The sequence below is a fragment of the Camelus dromedarius genome, chromosome 10 (genome assembly GCF_036321535.1).
Source record: "Camelus dromedarius isolate mCamDro1 chromosome 10, mCamDro1.pat, whole genome shotgun sequence".
Taxonomy (NCBI): domain Eukaryota; kingdom Metazoa; phylum Chordata; class Mammalia; order Artiodactyla; family Camelidae; genus Camelus; species Camelus dromedarius.
In genome coordinates, this window is record NC_087445.1 from 34726469 (window position 1) to 34750236 (window position 23768).

The window sequence follows — 23768 nt, forward strand, 5'->3', positions numbered from 1 at the left end:
CACCCAAATATTGAAGCACTATCACAGGTGAGCATAAAGCTTAGTTCCTGGCATCCTGGTAGCCAAAGCAGAAAAGGAAACGGGATGAGGTATACGACTTTCAGGACTCAGGGGGGAAAAGGTCCCTGTTCATCAGGGAAATACTGTAAAATGTTTTTCTAAATGTGAACTTAAACATACACTTCCTCCTAGAAGGGAGTCTGATGGCTCAGCAAATCCTCATCAGTAGCTTATTCAATAACAAATACCTGTCAAGTGCCTTCTACATTCTAGAAGCTTGATATTTATCAGCCAACATCCCAGATAAAGATCTCTGCCTTAGGGAAGCCCATATTCTACTGGAGATGGACAATAAACATATTAGGTAAATGACATGTGTCCTCGTACTGTGGGGGAAAAAAGAGCTGGGCAAGGGGGAAACAGAAGAAGGCAGATTATAATTCTGAATAGACAGTTAAGGTCTTGAGTTGGTGACAGCTGAGTAAGGACTCAGCATGAGCAAGTGTGGAGATAAGAAGAACACTTCGGGCACAAGCAGCCTGTGCAAAGGCCCTGAGGGGAAGCACACAGGCATGCATGCTTGAGGAAGAGCAAGGGGCCAGTGCTGCCAAGCACAGGAGAGGAAGCTAGAGAGTATCAACAGACTGACCGGGTCAAGAAAGTCATGGGGTTTACTTAAAAATGTTTCCCCTTATAGAAACAGGAGGCCAAGAGAGGGTTTGAGCAGAGTAGTGTCACCATCTGACTTCTGTTTTTAAAGGACCACTGTTGAGAATGGACTGTAAAGGCAGAAGCAGGGAGACCAGTTATGAGGCTCTTGCAGTCATTTGGGTGAGAGAGGATGGTTGCAGTGGAAAGGGGGGAAAGCTGGAAGTTTCTAAGGTAGAGGCAACAGGATTTGCTAATGGATTCCAGGTGAAGTGTGAGAGGCAAGAGAGAAGGGCTACAGTTTGGGGGTTTTCCCACCTATCAAGATAGGGAAGACTGCAGAAGAATGAGTCTGGGGGGAACCCAGGAATTCTGTTTCAGTCCTGCTGAGCCTGACGTGGCTACCAGACATCCAGGTGAGGATACGAGGAGGTAGCTGGACATACAAGTGTGGAGTTAGGAAAAGAAGTCAGAGCTGGAGAAGTACATGTGAGAATAACTGGAATATCAACAGTACCTAAAGCCATGAGACTGGATGAGACCACCAATGGGGTGGGTGTCTACAGAAAGGATCAAGGACGGAGCCCAAGGCCCGCCCCCTGCCAAAAAAGAATTCACAGATATGAAGGACTAGCAAAGGAAACTGAGGAGGAGGAGTGAGTGAGCCAGGAGGAGAATCAGCAGGTGCAGAAAAAGTCTAACACGATCACGCTTTATATTATCCATCAATAACAGCAAAAGGGCTAATAACATCAAGTCTGAGTTCAGGGAAGGCACAGGGAAGTTACAGCACAGCAGCCCACACATTTAGCTTTTGGCCAACTCTGGCTTGATTCCCACGATCTTTCCGCACTAAGGGGGTGGGGGGCAGGGAAGGACAAGCCAGGGCAGGGCAGAGGCTGGAGGTCAAGGGAGCACAGGCAGACACGCACTACTAGCCCAAGGAGAATATCAGAGTTTAGAGAATGAGCTGGGTTAGATGCCAGAGTAGCTCGTTAGGAAATACCAACTTCAACCCTCCAAATTAGTGTGCAGCCCCTTCCTGATCCGTCCCTGCACAAGTGCCCATTATACTGTTTACCTTCTGCCAGTTTAATCCCACTCTCGGTCCTGGGCCTGGAGAGCAGATCCCATGGCACACCAGGAGCCCCTTCCTCATTAGCAAGGGGCCAGAAATAGTCTCTTGACCTGAGTCTGAGTACAAGGGACAGAGACCCCAGTAATCCCTGGAGCACACACATCTGCTTGTGAGAACAGTAAAAGAGACAAAGAGTACAGAGAAGAGTGTTCTCCCTCTCGCCCCACCCCCACCTCCCTCTTTCTCTCTCTGGGTACTTCATATAAGCAGGACCCTCTTAAAAATTTTTAAATGCACCAAGTAAGCATAATATACGTTTTTATATACAACCTTGTTCCAAAAAGGGCTTCAGGCAACTTTCAAAACTTGACTAATGCACATTAATTTTAAAAACAGTAAAAAAAAAATTAAACTCAGAACAAGGGAAAATATAATGGAATAGTAAATGAGGCCTACACCAGTTAGCAAAAATGACTATCATTAAGTTCTACATAGTTTAACAGTGGAATATAAACTCGACCAAAGCAATAAAGAAATCATACTCTCTTACAAGATTCACAATGTTCAATCAATCAAATATTTTTCAAAGAAACGTCCTAGCACTGCCTGACACAGAGGCTTAGGGCAGCGTTTCTAATGTTTCCTCAAAAAAGGGCTGCAGAGAGACACAAAAGGGGCAGCAATGTGTGATAGTTTCCTGTGGGTATTTCTTAAACTCTTTACTATCCCTCAATAATGTAAGCTGAGAACATAACACATGCTCAATGAAAAGAAATTTAATTAAAGGAAATCAGAAGGAAAAGAAAAGTAAAACATTACAAGTATCCAATATTCTGATGGAATTGGTATGTAAGATCCTTCAGAATTTCACGAATGAGCCCTATTTCTCTGTTTTCACTAACAGCTGGGGCAGGTCCAGTGCTCAGGAAGAACCCAGAGTGCAGCATTCAATGTCACCAATCAAGGGCTGGTCCACCGACTATAAAAGTCAGCCAAGCAGAAGGAATTTCAGCATTCTCATAAAAATTACAGAAACTATCCAAGACTCTTGCCTAAACAGGCAGCCCCCAACATCACACAATGTGTGTGAGGGTAAACGTGTAGGAATGATCAAGATTCCCCCATCCCCAAAAGGAGTTCTGAATCTCTCCAAAAATTAGATGGTGAGTAACCCATCAAAGCACTAAAGTTCTACATCTCGTAGTAAGTATGATTATAATTTGCTGTCTTCAAGGATTCTGATTTTGCATTTTTTAGATGATAGGATAGAAATTTCCCAGTAAGCATATTAGCAATAGCTCAGCAATTTCACCTTTGAAAGAAAAAAACCAGGCCACATTTACTAGGACCTAGTAAATTTTACTTTCACCAAAAGGTTTCATCTCTACCCTTCACAGTACTATTTGCCTTTAACTGACTGCCAAGACCATATTAATTCAGACAATTAAACAAAAAACAATGACCAGTATTGTAGCAGTAATATACGGAAAATCAAGAAATAAAAGTCGAAAGAGTAAGAAGAGTCATTTCTTGATTAAAATACAGATCTAGACCCTTGAAAAATGAGCAGAAAGTTGCCAAATTGTGGGTACAGTTCTGCCACTCATAAAAGATTAATCAGTCCTGTACCAAAACCAGACAGTTTTCCGTATCTGGGCAGATTTCTGAAGCAAAACCTTTTCAAGGTAAACCCTGAAATACAGATTTAATCAATTCCAAAAAACTGTTTCTGAATCCGCATACAGACCATTAAACTTCTCTGACAGCTTTCCACTATTGTAGACTATAATGTTGTTGCAGTTATTTGCTGCCCTCCCTGTAAGAGGATTACACCTCCTGTGTCACGTGACTTGTAGTGCTTCCAGATGGAATATCCACTTATACCTCCCTACCCTATTGTTAGTAGGCTTAGCCATGTGACTTGCTTCAGCAAATGGAATGTGAGTGGAAGTAACATATAAGCAGAAGCATTAATAGCCATGACTGAATTGGTCATTTCCTTTCTGACCCCCAGGAGATTTTGTCCCAGACTCAGGTGGCTCATTCAGTCTGGATCTAGAGCAGAGAATGGAGCAGAGCCCTTACTATCACGTAACGTGAACAAGAAATTAATATGGTGTTTTAAGCCACTGAGCTCCATCTAGTCTCAGCTGAGAAATGAAACCAACACTTCATTTTAAAAAATGTTTTAATGCTCAACGAAATAATACCCAGAGCAGCCTAATAAAGGTGGATGAACATGTAGGTCTCACTGCCAGTGAATTTTCATGTTAACCATCTGCATAATGAATGTAATAAACTGAAAATAACATCTGCCTTCTTCTAATTAAAGTTTTCACCTTATAAATATGTGCTTTAGGGGGAAGGGAGAAACTTAAGTTACTTGTTTGACTGACCTTTAGAAGACTTCATTGAGAACAACAGTAGGTTCAAAGAAGATAAAGTTCAACAGCTCACCCTTCCACAGGCATGTAATTAATCTCTAACTGATGTGGGGATAAAACAGGAATCAAGGTTATAAACTTAACTGGCACACCAGTATCCTGGCAAAACAAGGAAATGTAACTGCCTGAGATTTTATGGGATGTAGAAATCATCCCCCAAAAAGTCTAGGCTAGGTTCATTTTCAATTTTCTGTATTAGTCCCTGCCTGAAAATCTTAACTAATCAGATATAAGATCTGATGATGCAAACAGTTTCTCAAATGATCAATTAAAACAGAACTCAACGAAAATTACTAGATCTCTCAAATTCTTTTCCAGAAGCCAAAGAAAAACAATGTCCAAAGTTAATACTCTTCTCATAGCTACCCTGAAAATATACAAGAACTTATCTAAAAATTAATTTCTGAAGGAAAAATATTCAACACCCCCTCTTGTAAATTTGTGATGAGGTCTTGGCAAGCTAGAAGTCCAAAGAAACTCAGAACACTTACTAGGACTAAGCTGTCAGGTTGTGCTATCTAGAAGCTGTTCAATTGGTAGGGAACAAATGAAAAAAAGGCACAGTGAGAAGGTACCTGGTAAAAGGTCAAGGGCAACGCTAAGAAACTTCATTCAGGCATAAACCAAGTGAAGGTGTACAGACAATTCACAGCTTATCCAAGGGACTAGGAGAGAGGTAATGCTGTACTCTGCTTTAAACAGTCCTTAATCTGGGGGCCCACAATTCTCTCCCCTAGGGTTATCAAACCCATAATAGATGACTAGAAAGGCTATTTGCATTGCTAAATCAAATTAAGTTAGGAACAATATTTCCTATAATTTGATACAAAGTTACACTCAGAAGGTGTGCACTGTCAAGCATTTGGGAAATTATTCCATAATCCCAAACCAGTACAAGGTAATGACAGCTCCTTCTGCAAGACTAGTCTGTGGTTAGAGGAGACTCAACAAGAAATTAGGGCCAAGCTGCTGAGATGTCCTGTTTGGAAGCAGACATTACAGTCTGATTTGGCCAGGAGGGAAGACAATTTCCGGGGGACTCTTTTCCCTGCTCCAAACAGTGGCTGGGAAAGAAGGGAGGAAGCAGACACTCAGCAGGAAAACATGTGGTAGGATGGCAAGCATTTTCCCACCCACATTCCCCTTTTTTAGAGAAATCCACCCATCCTTGGCTGCTCCGTGTTTTCTATATGATCCCAGCCTCTCTGGCCACAGCTGACTGGACCACAGAATGGTTTCTACTCTGATCATTGGCCAAGCTGATCAGTAGCGAATGAGAGAGGGCTAGAAAGACTGAACCATACAGTATGAAAAAGAGATAGGCTTGAAATGGAAGGTCATAGTAAAGGCTGTGTTGCCATTTTTCTGCCATGTGGGAGCAGAGGCAGAGAAAGGTAATCTCTAGAGAAAAGCCAGAGAACGGTGCAAATGCTAGAGACAAGCTGCCCCGAGTGTCCAAAAGAAATCATAACTTCCTGCCCCAACTCCCCAGTTCCCAGGAGGACTGGCTGCGCTACCATGCACTTGGGTTTCCACTGGATTCCTCCCAACAAACTCCTTATTGGGTTAGTTGTTGTTTGTTTGGGTCAAATTTCTTATTGTTGATGCTGGTTTGTTAAAGCCAGTTTAAATGAGTTCCTCTTCTTTGTAGCTAATAAACCTTCTAAGTTTGTTTTACTTTTTGGATTTTTTATTTTTAAATGTTTGATCTTCATAGACTTTTTAGATTAAAGAATAATACACATACAGTAAAGCACTTAAGTCTTAAATTTTTATCATGATGAATTTTTTAATTGTAGTATAGCAGTTTACAACATATGATTTTTTTTCCACAAATGAATATATCCATGTCGTCAGCACCTAGATCGAAGATACAGAACACTATCAGGCCCCAGAAGTGTCCCCCAAGCCCCTTCCCAGTCAGTTCATACTTGCGCCACCCCTGCCCTATTCTGACTTGTCACCATCAAGTATTTTTGCCTTTTTGACTTCATTTAAATGAAATCATACAATATGTACACTTATTTCTGACTTCTTTTACTCAGCGAAATATCTATGAGAGTCATCATGTTGTTTTGTGTAGCAGGCATTTGTCCTTTTTATTGCTATGTAGTATTTCACGCATAATCACACCACAGTTTATTTACCCATTCATGGATATTTGTATTGATTCTACTATGTTTCTATTATTCCATTATAAATACTCTTGCAAATACTTCTGGTGCACATATGCACTCATTCCTGTTGGGTATACCTATCTAAGAGTATAATTATTGAGTCACAGGATACATGTTTGTTCAGTTTTAGAGATAAGTCCAAACAGCTTTCCAAAGTAGTTAAACCAATTTACATATCCCCCAGCAGTGTATAGGAGTTTGAGTCTTTCTATATTTCCATTTGGTTATCAGGATTTTTTTTTTCTAATTTTAGCCATTTGGGTGACTAAGTGTTGGTATTTTATAGCAGTTTAATCTGCATTTTCCTGATGACTAATAATTTTGAAACCCTTTTGCTCATTTTAAAAATTATGTTTTGTTTTTCTTATTGATTTATAGCTGTTCTTTACATATTCTGGACAAGTTGCTTGTTGGATATGTGTTACGACAAATATCTTCTACTTTGTGACTTGCCTTTTGACTCTTAATTTGACCACTGAGTGAAAGTTTTTAATTTTAATGAACATGAGAACAAGCAAAATAGTACATGTTACTGTGAGAAATAGATCCAATCCCCGGGTCTACACAGACACAGACTGAAGGAAAGGTAACTAGCCAATTGAATGGGACCCAGTCTTTCCATAGGCCCTGGACTATAAATACAATGTTTCTATCCTCACTTCCTCAAAGCTTCAGATACAAGAAATCACCAATTTAATCAGTAGTGTGCCCACAGTTTATCAAGTATATTTATGCATCATACCCTGGAAACATTGTTATAAATGGCAAATGGTTTTCACCACCAGGCCTTAAAAGTTGCACAGCATGGCTTCCAGCACAGCCCAACACAACCAACAGCCCTGTAGAGTGTTTCCCTGGAGAGACATTCAGAGCACAAGTTCACAATCCAAAGAACATACCTCAACTCTCTCCAACCCAGTACCCCCAGAGAAAAATATCCCAATCTCAACAACTTCCCAGCAATTATCAGGAATCCCATTTTCCTAAACAGCCAGTGAAAGTTTCCTGTCTGAGGCTGGAGGAGCAATGGGCTTCTCCAATGATCAGATTCCAAGGAAGCTTGGGTAGGGCTCACACATCTATTTCCTCAGTGATCCTCCCAGCTCCTCTGTGCAGTATCTCTCGTTATCCCACGGTCTAAGCAGAGAAAGATGATTTTGCTCAGCTAAAATTGTGTTAGTGCTTGCAGAGAAGGGAGAAAGGTGGTGGCACTTCATGGAATTGGTGTTTCCTACTGGACCCAGGTCCCTGAACCTGTCTCTACCTTCTTACTTGCTCCCAGGGTTCTCTTTGGTCCACTGTGTGCCACCGGGGATCACAGCCTTTTCTCAGCTCCTCTGGTCATAAGCAAACAAGGTAGGTCTTTTGAGACTTTTTTTTCCAGGGAGACTTACAGTCAGGAAAGACTGTATCCCAGATATTCCATCCTCTATCTTCCCTCTCTTCTCCCTCTTCCCTCCCCCTCCCTCCCCGCCACACCAAGACACACTTAAACACATGGCACAACTACATTACTCCTCCTTCTCAGACCCACAGAGGCAAAGGAAACACATGGCTGGCAGGAAGCAGTTGGCCTGTGGTTCCAGAGGCCAACCTCCTAACTGCTGCCCTAAACAGAATCAGGTCCCTTCAATGTTGTGACCTGTCCAAAAATAAAGGTTATGAAATGGGGAAGAGACAAGAAAAGAAAAGCTTCCCTGGGTCATTGAGGGTCAAATAGAAAAAAGATGCTTGGATGACGCACAGTTTCCATACACTCAACACCCCCAACCCTGCCAGGGACCCAGGCCAAAATACAGACATCAAAACGTGAAGAACAACTCCAAGTCAGGGCTCAAATCAGGTTAACAGGCAAGCACAGTTATCTGGTCAACTTGAATGTGAGGCCAGAGGTTCACAACACCTTTTCTTTGAAAGAGAACGCTCCCAAGAAAATGATTCATAAACAATATAAACTGCAAGCCCTTAAGCAGTATTTCCTCCTTTTGCTAGCAAACTTGACAGAGCAGGAAAGTGACATTTTTTTCCACTGTACTAAAGCCACTTTATTGAGTCCTTCTGGGCTCATTAGTAAGAGTAAGGTCTTCTTACTCATTCTTGAGTTCAGCAGGTGAACCACCGGCACACCCTTCCCAGCAACTGAGCCTGGACAGAGTAGCCCTCTGTTTCTGAGTAATACTTTGGCTCTCCAGAAGGTGGGAAAAAACTATTTGAGCATAAAGGATTTCACCAAAGGGAAAACAAAGGCATTCCAATTAGCTTTTCCTGGTTTCCAAACAGTAGCCTTTTGTTTCCTGAGGTTGGCTAAAATAAACCTTAAAAAACAAACAAAAAGAAACAGTTCTCTTTTTCTATTAGCCTAAAATTGATTTAAACTCTCCTGAAAAAGAGAGCTCACTGAATTTGGGGAGGATAACCTATGGTTCTCTCATGGCTCTAAATTCACACACACACACAAGCAGGTGTGTGTGTGGAGAGGAGAGCTGGAGAATCAACACCTGACTCAGATACACACCTGGCAGGTGGGGTCAAATGTTGTTAGGACAAATCTCTTTACAACCAAAATGTTTGAACTTCAACTGATGGAAGCATGAAACTTCTAATTACCTGCAGGATAGGTTACCATTCAAAGGGCACCTAAATCACTGTAACTGATGAATTGGTACCTTCAAGCAGATCTCACAGCCACAGTGTGCCGCTGATGAAATTACATACATTCATTCAACAAATACTCTTGAATGCCTACAAAGCATAACCTAGTGACTCCCCTCCCATGTGGCCACTCCATAAAAAGCTCTGGTGTTCCTCAAGGCAGTGTCTCCACACCGCATCCCCTACCCCCATGGCTGTCATCCCCAACATGATGAACAATTCTCAGACCACAACGGCTTCTCTTTCCTCCCCCTCCCCAATAAAAAACATCAGAACACAAGTTAAGTTCACATGACTTCATTAGAGGACTAACCTGAATTCCTTCAACATTAAAACAATATACAAAAACTCCCATAGTAGTGAACTATTTGAGTTGCCTCTCCCAGTTGTTACCAAAACCCTGCCAGAGCTGGGATACTTTGAGTTGTAGTAAGCAAATGTCAATCATTTCTCTCCCAACCTCCTCTCCTTGAGAGGGATTCAGTCAACTCTCGTCCCAATCCTGAATCATAACTCTGAAAGGAGATCAAAATGTGATGTTTCTGGAGGCAGAGAAATCTTATTACCCTCAAGGTCAAAAGTCTGGATTCTCCAAAGACCCTTTAGGTTATGCCACCCAGGACTTAATCTTGCCACCAAGAAACCAAACAGTAGCCACAAATGCTTTACAAGTATTTAAGACCAGTAGTGTCTATCCCTTGTTCAGCACTAATCCTAGTAACATTTAAGGGAAGACGGAACACACACACACTAAGACAGGTTGCATTCTTAAAGAGCACATAATCCTTAAAAAGAAACAATTGAGAAAACACACTGGTGCCCTAAATAGAAGCAGAAGGATGAAGTTTTAAAAGGCCAACAGAGAATAAATCAAAAACTCAAGCCCACCAAACCATATATTGTTTCATCAGAACTAGTCACTTCATTTTCTAAGAAATGGCAAAAACTTCCAGCAATGCCACTGAAGTGTCACTATATCCAACTTATCCCTATGTTGACAACCCCTGTTTTTCCTTTAAAAAATTATGCACCAAGAACTCAAATTTTCTTTTACTTTTTTTTTTTTTTTTTTTACATTTTCATGTGGAAATATAATTCCTGGCCAACTACAGGCAAATTCCCCTATAAAAAAGTCACAGTGAATGGCAAAAATCAATAGATTGATTTAACAAATCAGAAAAGTGGAACAAGTAAGACAGCATGAGCAAAATTTTAGCCTTTAAATATACTGAACACCTTAATTCTCAGAACCAGTAGGTTATTCACAAACTTCCATTCTTTAAACTTTTATTAGTAATAAATCGCTTGAGATGCATCTCCCACCAATTAAAAGAAAAAAAAAACTCACAAGAAATAAATTTTAGAACATGGAGAAACAGAAAAGCTAGATTAGTTTAAAAAAATGATATCAAGTCTCAATGAATTCTTTAACTGGTCTACCTTTTCCTTCTCACTCTGCTATAAAATTTTTAAAAAATATAAGCCCTGAGGTGCTCCTCTTCATCAGTCATTAAATTTAATAGCACATATTCACCTGAATGGTTAAAATAGGACAACAGACAATAAGAAGCATTGATAAGAACAGGAGCAACTGGAACTTACACACACTGTTGGAAACATAAATTACTGAAACCACCCTGGCAGTCCCTACTACAGCTGAACTGTATGCCCCAACAATTTCACTCCTAGACACTCACCCAATAGAAACAAGTACACACATTCAGCAGAAAACATGCAGAAAAAATTTTACAACAGCACTCTCCGTTTTGGTCCCAAACTGGAAACAACCCAGTGTACATCTCCATCAGGATGGCTAAACAGTGGTACATTCACACAATGGAATACAGCAGAGCAACGGAAGTGGACAATCCACAGCCACACACAACAACCTGGAGCAATCTTAAAAATATGACATGGAGTGAGAGAAGCCAAACGCAAGAAAGAACACACTCTGTGGTTCTATACAAAGTTCAAAAACTGACAAAAGTAATCAGTGCTACTAGAAGGATACCCTTCGGGCTAGAGCAGTGAATGGAAGGGGTAATAACACGGAGATGATCAATTTGGGCCTATGGCTCTATTTTGAGAAACAGAGATGAGGGAGCACTTGGCAGAAAAGTGAGCCATAGCATCACAATACAGGGACAATCCCAGCCCCTAAAAACAGCCACTCTTGAGCAGGTAGTTTTACAGGAAAGAGTAGCTCTGTTAAGAATATAAAAACAGGGGAGGAGGATAAAACCAGGCTTGATTTCCATCTATGCTCTAATTATGTTTTCATATTTTTGCCCAAGGTCAAAGGGTGAGCCAGTCAGAATTACGAACAGAAATCTAAACAAACGTAGCCAAAAATATAATGCAGATAACAACAAACTTACATTCTTGCCTCTGAGCAAGCCAAAAATTATATAAAATAAATATCAAAACAAGTTTTAACTGCATATGCAATAAACATAAACCAACAAAAACAGAAGTTCTCATGTGCTTCTCAGGGGATCAGATAATTATAAAAAGGTATTAGTATGCCTCCTGAGAGTTAAACTAAGCTCCATTGCTCAATTCCATTAACTAAATGGATTTAAAAAAAAAAAGAAAGAAATGAAAAGAAAGAAAGAAACCACCAGACAACAGAGCTACAGGGTTCCTGACAGTGTCCGAAATATATAACTGTTTCCAATTAACTGATTACTTCTGTAATGAAAGAAGCATGAGGATACTTATTTCTGACAGGGTCTTCTGGACCATACATCCACACACAAATACCCAACTCAGCAGGGTATCTGTTTTAAGATTCTTCATCAGTGAGAACATCATTTGCTTCCAGAATCCATACTTTAAATGCAAAGCTCAAGGAAGGAAAAGGCAAACAGATATCCGAGTTTAGAAGCCAAAGAGAGAAAATAAAAACTGTCGGATTTTATCACCTGCTCTGCTCGCAAAGAGTACCTGCTCACAGGCAATTCACATGCCTGCAGTGTTTTAATAAGAGCCTCATCATCAGAGGTCCCCCCATTCAAGACAGGTCTGCTGTTCTCTTTAACTGCCCCTCCCAAACACACACGCACTCCAACAGATGTCAGCTTTCCACCTCTCCATGGCCTTGTCAAGTACAGAATGCTTTGTTTAAAATTATAAGGGTAACTGAAAAAAGAGAGCTAAAATTAATAAGACAAAAATAATAGGATATCTAATAAATACTGGGAGGCAGAGAGGAGAGGAAGAGAAGTGGGAGGTAATACAAAGTCCACTTCTTCCTCAGTCAGATTTGTGAAATCAAGTGTAGACTGTGGCACAGGAAGGCTGCACGTTCTCTGACACTCTTCCCATCAAGTGGCTGGTCTGTGTCCCCACCTCGTTGTGACTGACTCCAGCCAACAGAGTTTGGTGAAAGGAAAGTTATATAACTCCTGAGGTTAGGGATGAAGCTTCCCACTCATACCTCAAGTTAATTTCATGTGTCTACTTGGACGGTGTTTTGGGATGAGATTAATATTTTAAGTGGTGAGCTCTGGTTAAAGCAGACTGCTCTCCATAATGTGGGTGGGTCTCATCCAATCAGTTAAAGGCCTGACTGGGACAAAAAAAGATTCGTCTCCCTGAGCAAGAGGGAATTCTCCAGCAGACTGCCTTTAGTCTTTATCTGCAACACGGGCTCTCCTGGGTCTCTAGTCTGCCAGCCTACACTGCAGATTTTGGACTCACCAACCTCCACAGTTGTGTGAACCAATTTCTTATCTTAAATCTTTCTATAAACAGATACACACCTTATTGGCCTGTTTCTCTACAGACCCTGATTAACACACAGGGGAAGCTGGTGACAATATAAGTTATGCAAATTCCTGGGGCCACCACACTGAAGTTGCCATTTGTAGGCACTCTGGTCAACAGTCAATGCTGAGCCCAGTCTTCCAGCCATTCCTGCCAAGGCACGTGGCGTGGAAGCAAAGCCTTCCTGGATACCTCCAGACCAGCCCGTTCACCAGCTTCATGCTACAGAGAGACCACAGTCAACACCACAAGGAGCAGAAGCAGCCAAGCCCGGCCTGAATCCTTGACCCACAGAACCGGTAATACCATGAAACAATTGTTTAAGCCACTAAAATTTACATTAACTTGTTCAATGATAATCACCTAAAGAACTAAAAACAGAAACAGGTTGTGGTTATCACACCTGAGAAGAGACGGTAGCTGAGTTGGGATAAAAAAGGAGTAATGGGTTTTAGTTTTCATGTTAAACCCTTCTTTGTTGTTTATAATATACTTACTATGGACAAATATAACTACAGATATTTAAACAATTAAAAATTAAAGAAACAACAGCAAACATGTTTAGCACTTACTGTGTGCTAAGCAATCTTCTACATGCTATATGTTTTAACTCATTTAATCCTCACAATAACCCCATGAGGAGAGGGCTTTTATTATCCCCTTTTTATAGATGGAAAATTGGGGCACAGAGAGGTTCAGTAACCGAACGGTTACACAGCAAGCAGCAGCATCTAAATTCAAACTAGCCAGTCTGGGTCCAGAGCTACAATATTTCCACAAGGATCACGAGGCTCACTCAGTAGTCATGAGAGCCACTAGAAGGGCATAAGCTCAAATTGCCATTCACCTGGATCTCCAAGTACGTGACTGACAATGACAAGGACTGCCTTGCTTCTTTAAATGCTATGGCCAAAACTGCAATGTCTTTTACTCTAATCCCCAACTGTACACATTCTTCAAGGCCCTAAATATCATCCAAACCTCTCTACTCAGTGTTAATTCCCCCCTCCCCCATTTCCAATAAGTCATTTATATCAGATATTCCCATACTTCTGCCTCCAACTCAATACCGTATCTTTACATCTCCCCACTTTCTATGAATCCCATGAGGATCTTAGTCTCTGAATTCCCTACCAGGGCCTTGGATAAAAGAGAAATGTAATTATTATTTATTACAATTCATTGATGTTGGTTTATTCTAAATGAAAGTTAGCGGAGCAGCCTTCACCTTAGAGAAATTTTTACTGAGTTTTACTTGAAAGGAGAGAGGAATTAAAAGCAGTTCTACTCCTGAGGATGCACAGAATACAGAGGTACACAAAGGCATGGAGTACAATATTCACAGTCACACTATTCACCACAGACAAAATGAAGCTGCTCAAATGCCCACCAACCCTAAAATGGACAAACTGTGGTGCAGTCACCCAATGAAATATTGGACAGTCATGATAATGACTGGACTACAGCCACATGCAACAACATGACTAAATCTCACAAACGTAATTTTGAGTGAAGGAAGCCAGATACCAAAAAAACAAAAACAAAAAACAAACCAAAAAACCCCTGTATGACCCCATGTATATAGAGCACGAAGACAGGCAAAATTAGTCTATGGTTACCCCTGGGGAGAGAGTGACTGGAAAAAAACATGGCAATGCTCTGTTTCTTGAGTTCAGTGCTGATTATAAGTTTATGTTCACTTGGGAAAGTTCATAAAATTGTACACTTAATATTTATATGTATGTTACAGTTCAACTTTAAAAATTATTTCTAATAAAAGATGCATAAGCCAAGCCATCCATGCAACAGGCATAAAATATCCTGTAACATTTGAAACCAACTTGGCCTCATTTGATTGGAGGGCAGAAGACAAGTGTGGTGGTTGTTTGGTAATCTGGATAGCTTCAACTCTGCTCACTAAAACGTGACTTTTAAAATACGCACAGATAGTCCAACAAATGCCTAAGTGAGGTGTCTGTAATTTCCAGAGATCCCTTTGCTGCTTCTGAACCTGCTCACCCTTCTCCATTTTAACAGACCTCAGCTCCCTTTCAGCCATTCTCCGATTGCCTGAATTTCCTCCAACTAGACCCTTTCCCGTCTTCCTCTTCCTCCTGGAACCAGGGGGTTAATGCACGAACACATTAGCTCACAGGACTATTTGGGAGCAGATGCTGATACTCAAGAAATGAACTCAAGTCTTCACTGTATCCATTCTAGTAGCCATTTGCCTGTGATTTCTTTCTTTGGAGACAGTTTGGGTAATTTAAAACAAAACTAGTTTAAAACCTGCAGTCCTTTTCCCTCCTCTAACACCTCCCAAAACGCATACACACAAAACAGAACTCACATTTTCTGAGTTAGAACCTCAAATAGAGTGATTTGTGGTCCTGGTAAATCTAAAGTGCAGAAAGTGCCCCGAAGCACCTGTGTGCCCTACAGGGATAAAATGCATTCCTAATTTGTGTATTTTTAAAGGAGGCAATTATTCCCCCACTGGCAGCTTCCTTAGACATTGTAATCTCACCAGCGGACAGCCCATTCTTAATTTTTCTTCCCCTGCTTCAGCAGCAGCACCTCTCCCCAAATCTATTAACTGAAAAAGGACCGAATAAAAGGAGTCAATAATCTCTCAGTCTTCTCACTCAATGTCTATCTTGGGAAAGGGTCACCTTAGAATGAGTAGGAGGCTGGGGAAAGGGTAAATGAGGAGTGACTGCTTAATGGGTACGAGGTTACTTTTGGGGGTGATGAAAATGTTCTGAAATTAGTAGGGATGACTGCATAACTTTGTGAATATACTAAAAAAACACTGAATGGTACGCTTTAATTGGGTAAATTTATGACAGCTTATTTTATCTCAATTTTTAAAATAAATAAAATATGGGGGTGCCCAACTTTTTTTTTTTTTGAGAAAAAAGAGAAAGTTGAACGAAAGGAGCAACTAGCAGATGGACAGCTAAGACCACTGAAAAACCAAGTTGAATAAACTCATGAATTAAAAATAAGGAAACTGGCCCTGATTTCCATCCACCTCAGAGATGGATGGGATGAAGGTAGGGCAAAAAAGTGCACTATTATAGATCTGTATGATTAACCTTCCTTGTTAGTCTCAGGGTTCTCGTCCTGATACAACATTTCATTAATTAATAATGACGAGATGAACCTCCGTGGAGACGATGTGCCGAGAGCGAGCGCTGGAGGACGCCATAGATTATTTTTAAAGTTAACTCGCCAAAGCTTTCTTTAAGTCACCCCGGTGCGGCACAGTTCTTGCTGACTTGCAGGACCCACTGCGAAGAGTTGCCTGGGAAAGTTCCACGCGGATCCAGGTGGATTAGAATGGTTATGGGGAAGTAGCTGCTGTGGGCGCAGGATTCCTGCGTGTTTGCCGAAGAGGCATGGAAGAGAGGGTTGCTGAGGGACCAAGCCCGCCTAAGGGCGCTCGCACCCTCCCTGGACACGACCTCCGGCCGGGTTCGACTGGCCCCGGAGCCCCGGAGCCCCCCACACCCCTCCCCCACCTCCCGACCCCTCCAACCCCGGGCGGAACCATCTCGGAGTCGGCTGAGGGCGACCCGAGGCCACCTGCCGCTCTGTAACAGAGGAAGAAAGGGGTCGACCGCCACTCCCTCCTGCGGAGCAGAGCCAAAAACTTTCCGGAGAGACCCCTCGGAGAGTTCTCCTACCCCTTCCCGGGCCAACAGAGTGCCCCAGGGACACCCAAAAGCCATACGTCCCCGCTGGGCAGGCGCACCCTCCCGCCGCCCGGCCCGGCCTTTCCAGCTGCCCCGAACCGGGCGCGCCTCGCTCCCGTTCCAGACCCGCCGAGCCCCGCTGCCTCAGCGCGCCAAATTCGGCCGGCCACCGGGCCGCCGCAACCTCTCGGACCCCGTCCCTAGGCCCGCCCTGAGGCCGCCTGGATAACCCGGGGAGCGGGAGCCCGCGGGGGCTGCCCTCCTCCACCGCCACAGCCGCCGTGCGCCCTGGCGCGCGCCAAGCTGGCCTGGCTGGGCGAGGAGGCCGGCTCGGGGCAGGGGTCGTTGCACGGCGCCACCGCGCCAACCCGCTGGGGAAAAGAGCGCGGCGCAGTCCCCAGCTCCACTCACCTCCAGGCGCTTCTCCCCACCTGCGGCGCCCCGCCGGCCGCTCGCCGCCTCACGCACGGCTCCCGGACCTCAGAGGAGGGGGCGGGGCGGAGGGGGCGGAGCCGGCCCCGGCTCGCAAGCGCCAGAATTAAACCCCGAAACGTACAGTATCCACCCAGGCCCCGCAGCTACCTCACGCGCGAGGTACTCGGGGAAGACAGGCAAACCTCAGACTCTGGATGGAAAACGTCTGTGGCTGCGTCCCGGAGCGGGGCGGGAGGGACAGCTTGGCCCTGCGAAACCCCAGGCGGCTCCCGAGACCTTAAGCAACCCTGGCACTCCGCGGCGCTCTCTTTGTACCCCGTAGCCGGCCGGCGGGCAGACTCCAGTGCGCCTGCGCGCCTCTCCAACTCCACCAGGCCCACGAGGCACCTTCGCGCACCTCCGTCGGCTCACCCCGGCTGGCAGGCTTCTGCATTGCGAGAAGCAGGCAGAGCAGCTCCCTCCACCCCGGCACGCTGCTTCTGCGGATGTGTGTTTACCTTTTTCCCCTGAGGGAGGGGGAAAAAATCCATCCCCAGTGAGACTTACGTCAGTTCGATTCTAACACCTCTGACCCTGAGGGGTACCTGGATCGAGAGGCTGGCACGATTAACACCCCCGCCTAACGCCTTTTACTGCCCCCCCTCCACTCCGCTAAGAAATTGCTCTGTGACGGTCGGTTTTCTGGCCCCTGGTGAGAGCGGGACACTGGAGCATGCTGGGCTCTGGTTTCTGGCAGGTGCCTGGGCGGGACAGTCTCTGGGGAAGCCAGAAGCCTCCCGCGGTTCTCTGGACCCGCCCTGTGTCCTCCGTGCGTCCGCGCCCGCTCAACTGCAGGACGGAGTCCTCAGTGGAAAGGAGAGAATGCGTATCCAAAAGGGTGCAGGTGTTCGGGGGACTCAAGAAGGTTCAGTACCTGCCTGGGAGCTCAGAACCAACCTAGAAAGTCAGACAGTCGATTCAGAACAACCTCAGTGAGTGCAAGTGAGGCTATGATTTAAGTCTTCTTTCAAATTGAAGATGGTTTGAATAAACAGGACGGCAGGATCGACTTTAGTTAAATTAAAAAAACAAAACAAAACAAAAACCTACCCAAGACAAGAAACACTAATGTCAGCTTTCAATCACTGACTTTCTTAAGGGGCGGGAGGGCAAGGTGTGGGGGTGGGGACGTCCTCCCTTGAGCTCTCCAGCACAGCACATGCCCAGGGGGCTTTAGGCACGTCACAGTATCTTTGCAAGTAGGTTAAAATGAAGAGTCATCAAACCTCACAAGACGAAAGGCTGGCCTCTGGGGAGAAGAGGCTGTGAGATCAATGTTTCCCTACATGTTCACAGCCAAAGCACACCTGCAAATTCCTGAAACTGATGGCCCCCGCCTGTGAAGAGGATGAACAGAGGGCAGCTCAAAGATATATGGGAACAGGAAATCTCATTTTTAGTCTCAGCCCCTTTGCCAGCTCACCAGGTGACAGTAAACAAATTCTTTCCTCCTTCTTGGCCTGAGATTCTTCAACTGTAGAACAGGCTATGTGGACTCAATACATCTTCTCTAACCCTCCCGCCCAATGTCTATGATTCTATGAAAAGAGTATTTATTCCCAAGGGGGCTCCTGCATACACAACGTGCCCTCCATCATTTATTTCTCCTTCCTTACATTTAATCAGTAAACACTTATTTCATAGGTCCTCAAACCTATGAAACCTAATCAGTCAAACCTAATCAATCAAAAGTATGGCAGATCCTTAATTTTTAGTGGATCTATCCTAGAAGCTTTATTTTTAGTCATCTTCCTATTGAGATACAATCCACATAGCAAAAAAGTTTACTCTTAAAGTGTATAATTTAGTGATTTTGAATATATTTACAGTTATGCAACCATCAGCACTATTTAATTCCAGAACACTTTCATCACTCCAGTAAAAAAAAACCCATACTCATTAGCAGTCACTCTCCTGTCCCCAGACCCTTAGCCCCAGGCAACCATTAATCTACTCTCTGTCTCTACGGATTTGCCTATTCCAGACATTTCATATAAATAGAAACATGTAACATGTAGCCTTTGGGTCTGGCTTCTTAACATTTGCTCGCAGGGTTCGTCCATGTGGTAGCATGTACCATTCCTTCATCCTTTTTTATAGCTGAGTAATATTCATGGTATGGATCATACTACATTTTGTTTATCCATTCATACATTGATGGGCACTTTGGATTGCTTCCACTTCTTGGCTCTTATGAATAATGCTGCTAAGACATTCATGTACAAGCTTTTGTGTAAACATATGTTTTCATTTCTCTTGGGTGTATGTCTAGTAGGATTTCTTGGCTTTATGGTAACTCTATGATTAATTTTTTGAGGAACTAATACACTTTTCCAAAGTGGCTGTACTATTTTATATTCCCATTATGAAAGTTCTAATTCCTCCAAGTCCTTGCTAACAGTTGTTATTGTCATCTTTTTTGTTGTATATATCATAGGGGGTATGAAGTGCTATCTCATGGTTCTAATTTGTATTTCCCTAATGACTAATGACGTTGAGCATCTTTTCATATCCATATTGGCCATTTGTATATCTTCTTTGGAGAAATGTCTATTCAAATCCTTTACCCATTTTAAAATTGGGTTATGTGTCTTTTTTTATTGTTAGTCTTTATAAGAGGTCTTTCCTTATATCTGATAATTGATACTAGTCCTTTATCTGATATGTGATTTGTAAATATCTTCTCCCATAGTGTCCTTTGAAGCACACACATTTTTAACTTGATAGTCATATATTTGTGCAAAATATCATAAACTAATGTGTAACAGTTTTCTAGACTATAAAAGTGATGCATGCCAATTATAAGGAAAAATTTGGAAACATATAAAAAAGAATAAAGAAAAAACAACAATCACTTATGACTCTATCACCTAGATACAGCCACTGTTAAACGCACGGCAAATTTCCTTCAGGCCCTTTTTAACACGTATCGTTTGTTTATTGAATATCAGCCCCAGTGGCAGCATATGGCTCCGTGCTCCACATGTGTGGTCATAAGGAAGACTGTCTTACTGGCAGCATCCCCGCACTCAGAACCTTATCCTCTCCCTCCTTTCCCGTCAAAGCCATTTTATCCTGCACCCATTCCTTCGGGATTAAGTTAAGGAAATCTAGTACATTAATAATGAACATGACCGTAAGTCACACACACTTCGCAGCTAAAGAGCATCTGCCCTGGTTCTGAGGTAGCAGCCCACTTGCACCGTGGACCTTCATGTATGCAATTAGTCATCTGCCACATACTAGGAATGGTGTGCAAATAGCAGCAGCCAACTCTTTGACCCCCCTGAGCCTCAAGGTCCTTGTCTATAAAAGGAAGAAATACCTACTGTGCCTGCTTCATCAAGGTACAGTAAGGGTCAAACCGCGCAGAGTAAGTGGACCAGAATGGGCCTTGGGTATGCTGCAGGTAAGAATCCGGCACCCTGAGTGTCCCACAGACCCAGGCCCAATGAGGCACATGGCCGCAAGGAGATAAATCAGGAGAGAGCAAGGAAGACACAGGCAAGAGGTCACCAAAGCCACCCCAGACCTTTGGGGCAGGTAGAATGGGGTCAGGCCCTGGAAGTAATTTCCTTCCTAATAGTCTTCTTCATTCCCTGTCCTCACTTTTTTTTGTTTTTACAATGGATATATACCATACTTATTAATATTTTTAAAAAGTTCTTGTCATTCTCAAAATTTTTACAGAGATTTGAAGGAAGGGGTTTTAGCTGTCTTCATACCAGAGTATTAAAGGGAAGTCATCAAAGTGGCAAGAATATGTGTGTGTGTGTGTGTGTGTGTGTGTGTGTGTGTGTGTGTGTGCGTGTGCATGCGTGTGAGACAGGGAGTGTGTACAAACCTGGGCACGAGTGAGTCTCCCTCAGAGGGAAGGTAAACCGGAGGGCAGGGGAATTGTGCTGTCTAGAGAGCTGGATCCACCACCTGTAGGGCCTTTTCCAACACCAACCTTCAAAGTTGTGGATTTTACTAAGGGAAGTGGTGTGTTCCCTCACCCTTGCCCAAGGCTTTACTGCCACCAAGGAGTCTTCTTTTTAAGGAACAGTTATTAATATTACAAAATGCTACTCTGTGAGTCACAATCTGGAAGACTTCCCTTCTGCCAATGGCTCTGTGGTTTCCTCTCCCAAAAGAGTGCTTCAGCTTCCCTCGTTGAAGAAAACTAGAATGGAGAAGCATTTGGCCGGCTCTGCTCTTTTCTATATCCCAAAGCTCATAACTCAGATTTCACAAGCTAGTTTGCCATTTAGTTATAAGCATTACAAAACTTAGGATATGAATGTAAAATAATCTAGTTGCTGACTCTTATGAGAAAGCACATAAGATAATTATTATCTAAACCCAGAAAGAAAAGAGGACCTAATTTATCTCAGCCTTTAATGTGATAGTCCCGCACTTCTGGTTCCTGGAAACGACTGTTTGAAAGGTAAAGGACACATTGACTCATTTGCTTTAGTTATTTCACAAAGTAAGTTAGGGTTCAGTTTGCATTAAGCCGAAGCCCCGTATGAATACGTGTTTTATGTTCCTGAAGGACGTAACCCTAGTTCAGGAAATTTAGCTAAGAATAATGTTTATTCATAATTATAATCTTCAGTATATCATTGTTACTATTATAAAATATTTATAGAGCATTCAAAGGTGTATGACATTCTCCTAGGATGCTAAGTGGAGGGATTATGTGTACAAGCCTATCCCTGTAGACCCACTATATTTAGAACATTAATTTATTTAACAAATATTTACCGAGGATATATTGTGACCAAAGCACTGGGTTAAGCTTTATAAAGGACACAAAGATATCCCTAGAAATTACCTGACCTTTAGGGAAGTTAATATATTTACTAAATTAACTATAATATAATAGACTTTGGCTTGAAAAAGATAAGTATTATAATAATAATATAAGCAGTATTATAATACTTATAATAAAACAGTTATAATAATATAATACTTCATTTATATATAAAATATAATATATAATACTTAAAAAAATAACTATTATTATAATGAAAACAATATAATTTTAGTAATTGATAACACTTACTGAGAACTTGCTTCTCCTGTGAGGTAGCATGATTCTTATCCACCATTTGCAGAAATGAGGATGGAGCTAAGGGAGGTTCAGATATCTGCAGGAAGCCACAGCGCCGAGTGCTGGAGGCAGGATTCGAACCCAGGTGGCAGGAGTGCAGAGCCAGAACTTAGGACAGCCTGTGCATTACATTGCTTTGTTTTGTGTTGTTTTTTCTATCATGTTAGTGATCACTTCGAGCTGAGTCATTGTCACTGAAGCCTATTCTCCTTTGGTAAGGAAACCCTGACCTAGTGACCTGGTGACCTTGACCTCATTAGCACCATTCTCTAACCTAGTGGTTTTCGAACAACAGAGCTGTCTTTTGAGCCCTGGAATCTTTTCATCAGACAAACTTTCAAGGGAAGATAAAAACGAAGGTTCTTGGAGCGAAGCTGGCAGGGCGTGGTCTTCCACGGGTGGTAGGGGCACTGAGCCGGGATGCAGGACGCTGCCCACGTGCAACTGAGAATGACCGCAGCTGAAGCCTAATAAGGAACACTGATGTCAACACACCTCAGTCGTGTCAATAAAGAAGTGTTAACTCTCCACCCCTGCCCATCCCCCCCACACTAGCAGGGCTGCTTAATAGGCCTCAGCGCCTTGTCATGTGTACCTCATTGGGGGTGCCTCTCCATAGGGGACCTCTCCACAGGGCTGCTCTTGACATGGCAGCAGGTTTCCCCAAGAACTGTGATTGAGAGAGAGAGAGAACGACCAAGATCATAGCTGCAATGTCTTTTATAACCTCATCTCAAAAGTACCATCACTTCCACCATGTTCTTTGGTCCCACAGACCAACCCTGATGCAATGTGAGAGGAGACTAACACAGGGTGTGAATGAATGACATGGGGATCCTTGGAGATCTTCTTGGAGGCTGGCCACCACTTCTATTAATAAGAATAATAAGACATTTTTGCTCAAAAGCATGTTTTGGCTATTAAACATACATTTCAAGTGTACACTGAAGTAGATATTTCAAAATACCTAATCCTCCTAATTATACTTTTCAAGAAATAATAATGACATTCACTTAGTACTTTTTGAGAGCCAAGCGTGGTGCTAAGCATTTTACGTGGACCTTCTCCTATAACCCTCACAACTCAAAAGGAGGCACTTCTAATTGCCTCATTTCACAGAGATGGAACTTGAAGCACAGAGAGGTTAAGTGACTTGCCCAAGGGCACACATCAAGCAAGTAAGGAGAACAGAATATAAACTCAGGCCTATCAGTTAAAGCACACACATCATCACTAAGCTATACTGACTTTCTCTAGTTATAGTTTTGTGAAAAAAATCCTAACCTACTCATGCTTTACAAGAACCATCATTCCAGGGGGAGGGTGTAGCTCAGTGGTAGAATGCCTGTTTAGCATGCATGAGGTCCTGGGTTCAATCCCCATTAAGAAAGAAAGAAAGAAATAAACCTAATTAGCCTCCTCCCCACAACCCCCCACCAAAAAAAAAAGTAATTTGTTTAGGGTTTCCCTGCAGTCATAGAGCAGGTAAACTGAGATTCCAAAGTGGAAGTTGGGTTCATGGAGTCCTTTATCATGATGAAGACCATAATAGTTACTTAGTTTTCCCTCCTCCCCTCTTCCCTCTCCCCTCTCCTCTCTCCAGCCACACTGGCTTCTTCATCCTTCCTGGAACACGCCAGGAATGTGTCCACCTTCGGTCCTCTGTGCCTGGCATTCCTCTTCTCGTCCCCCAGAGCAGCATGGCTTCTGTTATCACCTCCTTTACTCAAA

At 42.9% G+C, this 23768-nt stretch overlaps 1 protein-coding gene across 2 annotated transcripts in view; it reads right to left on the bottom strand.

Annotated features, from left to right (window-relative positions):
* KANK1 (KN motif and ankyrin repeat domains 1) overlaps nucleotides 1-16957 on the bottom strand; it is a 180147-nt gene extending 163190 nt beyond the window's left edge. For both annotated transcript variants that reach the window (XM_064490252.1, XM_031449804.2), the window contains exon 1: nucleotides 16877-16957. The gene's annotated coding sequence lies outside the window, so the exon portion shown is untranslated. The remainder of the gene's footprint in view (nucleotides 1-16876) is intronic.
* Between the last annotated feature and the right edge of the window lie 6811 nt (nucleotides 16958-23768).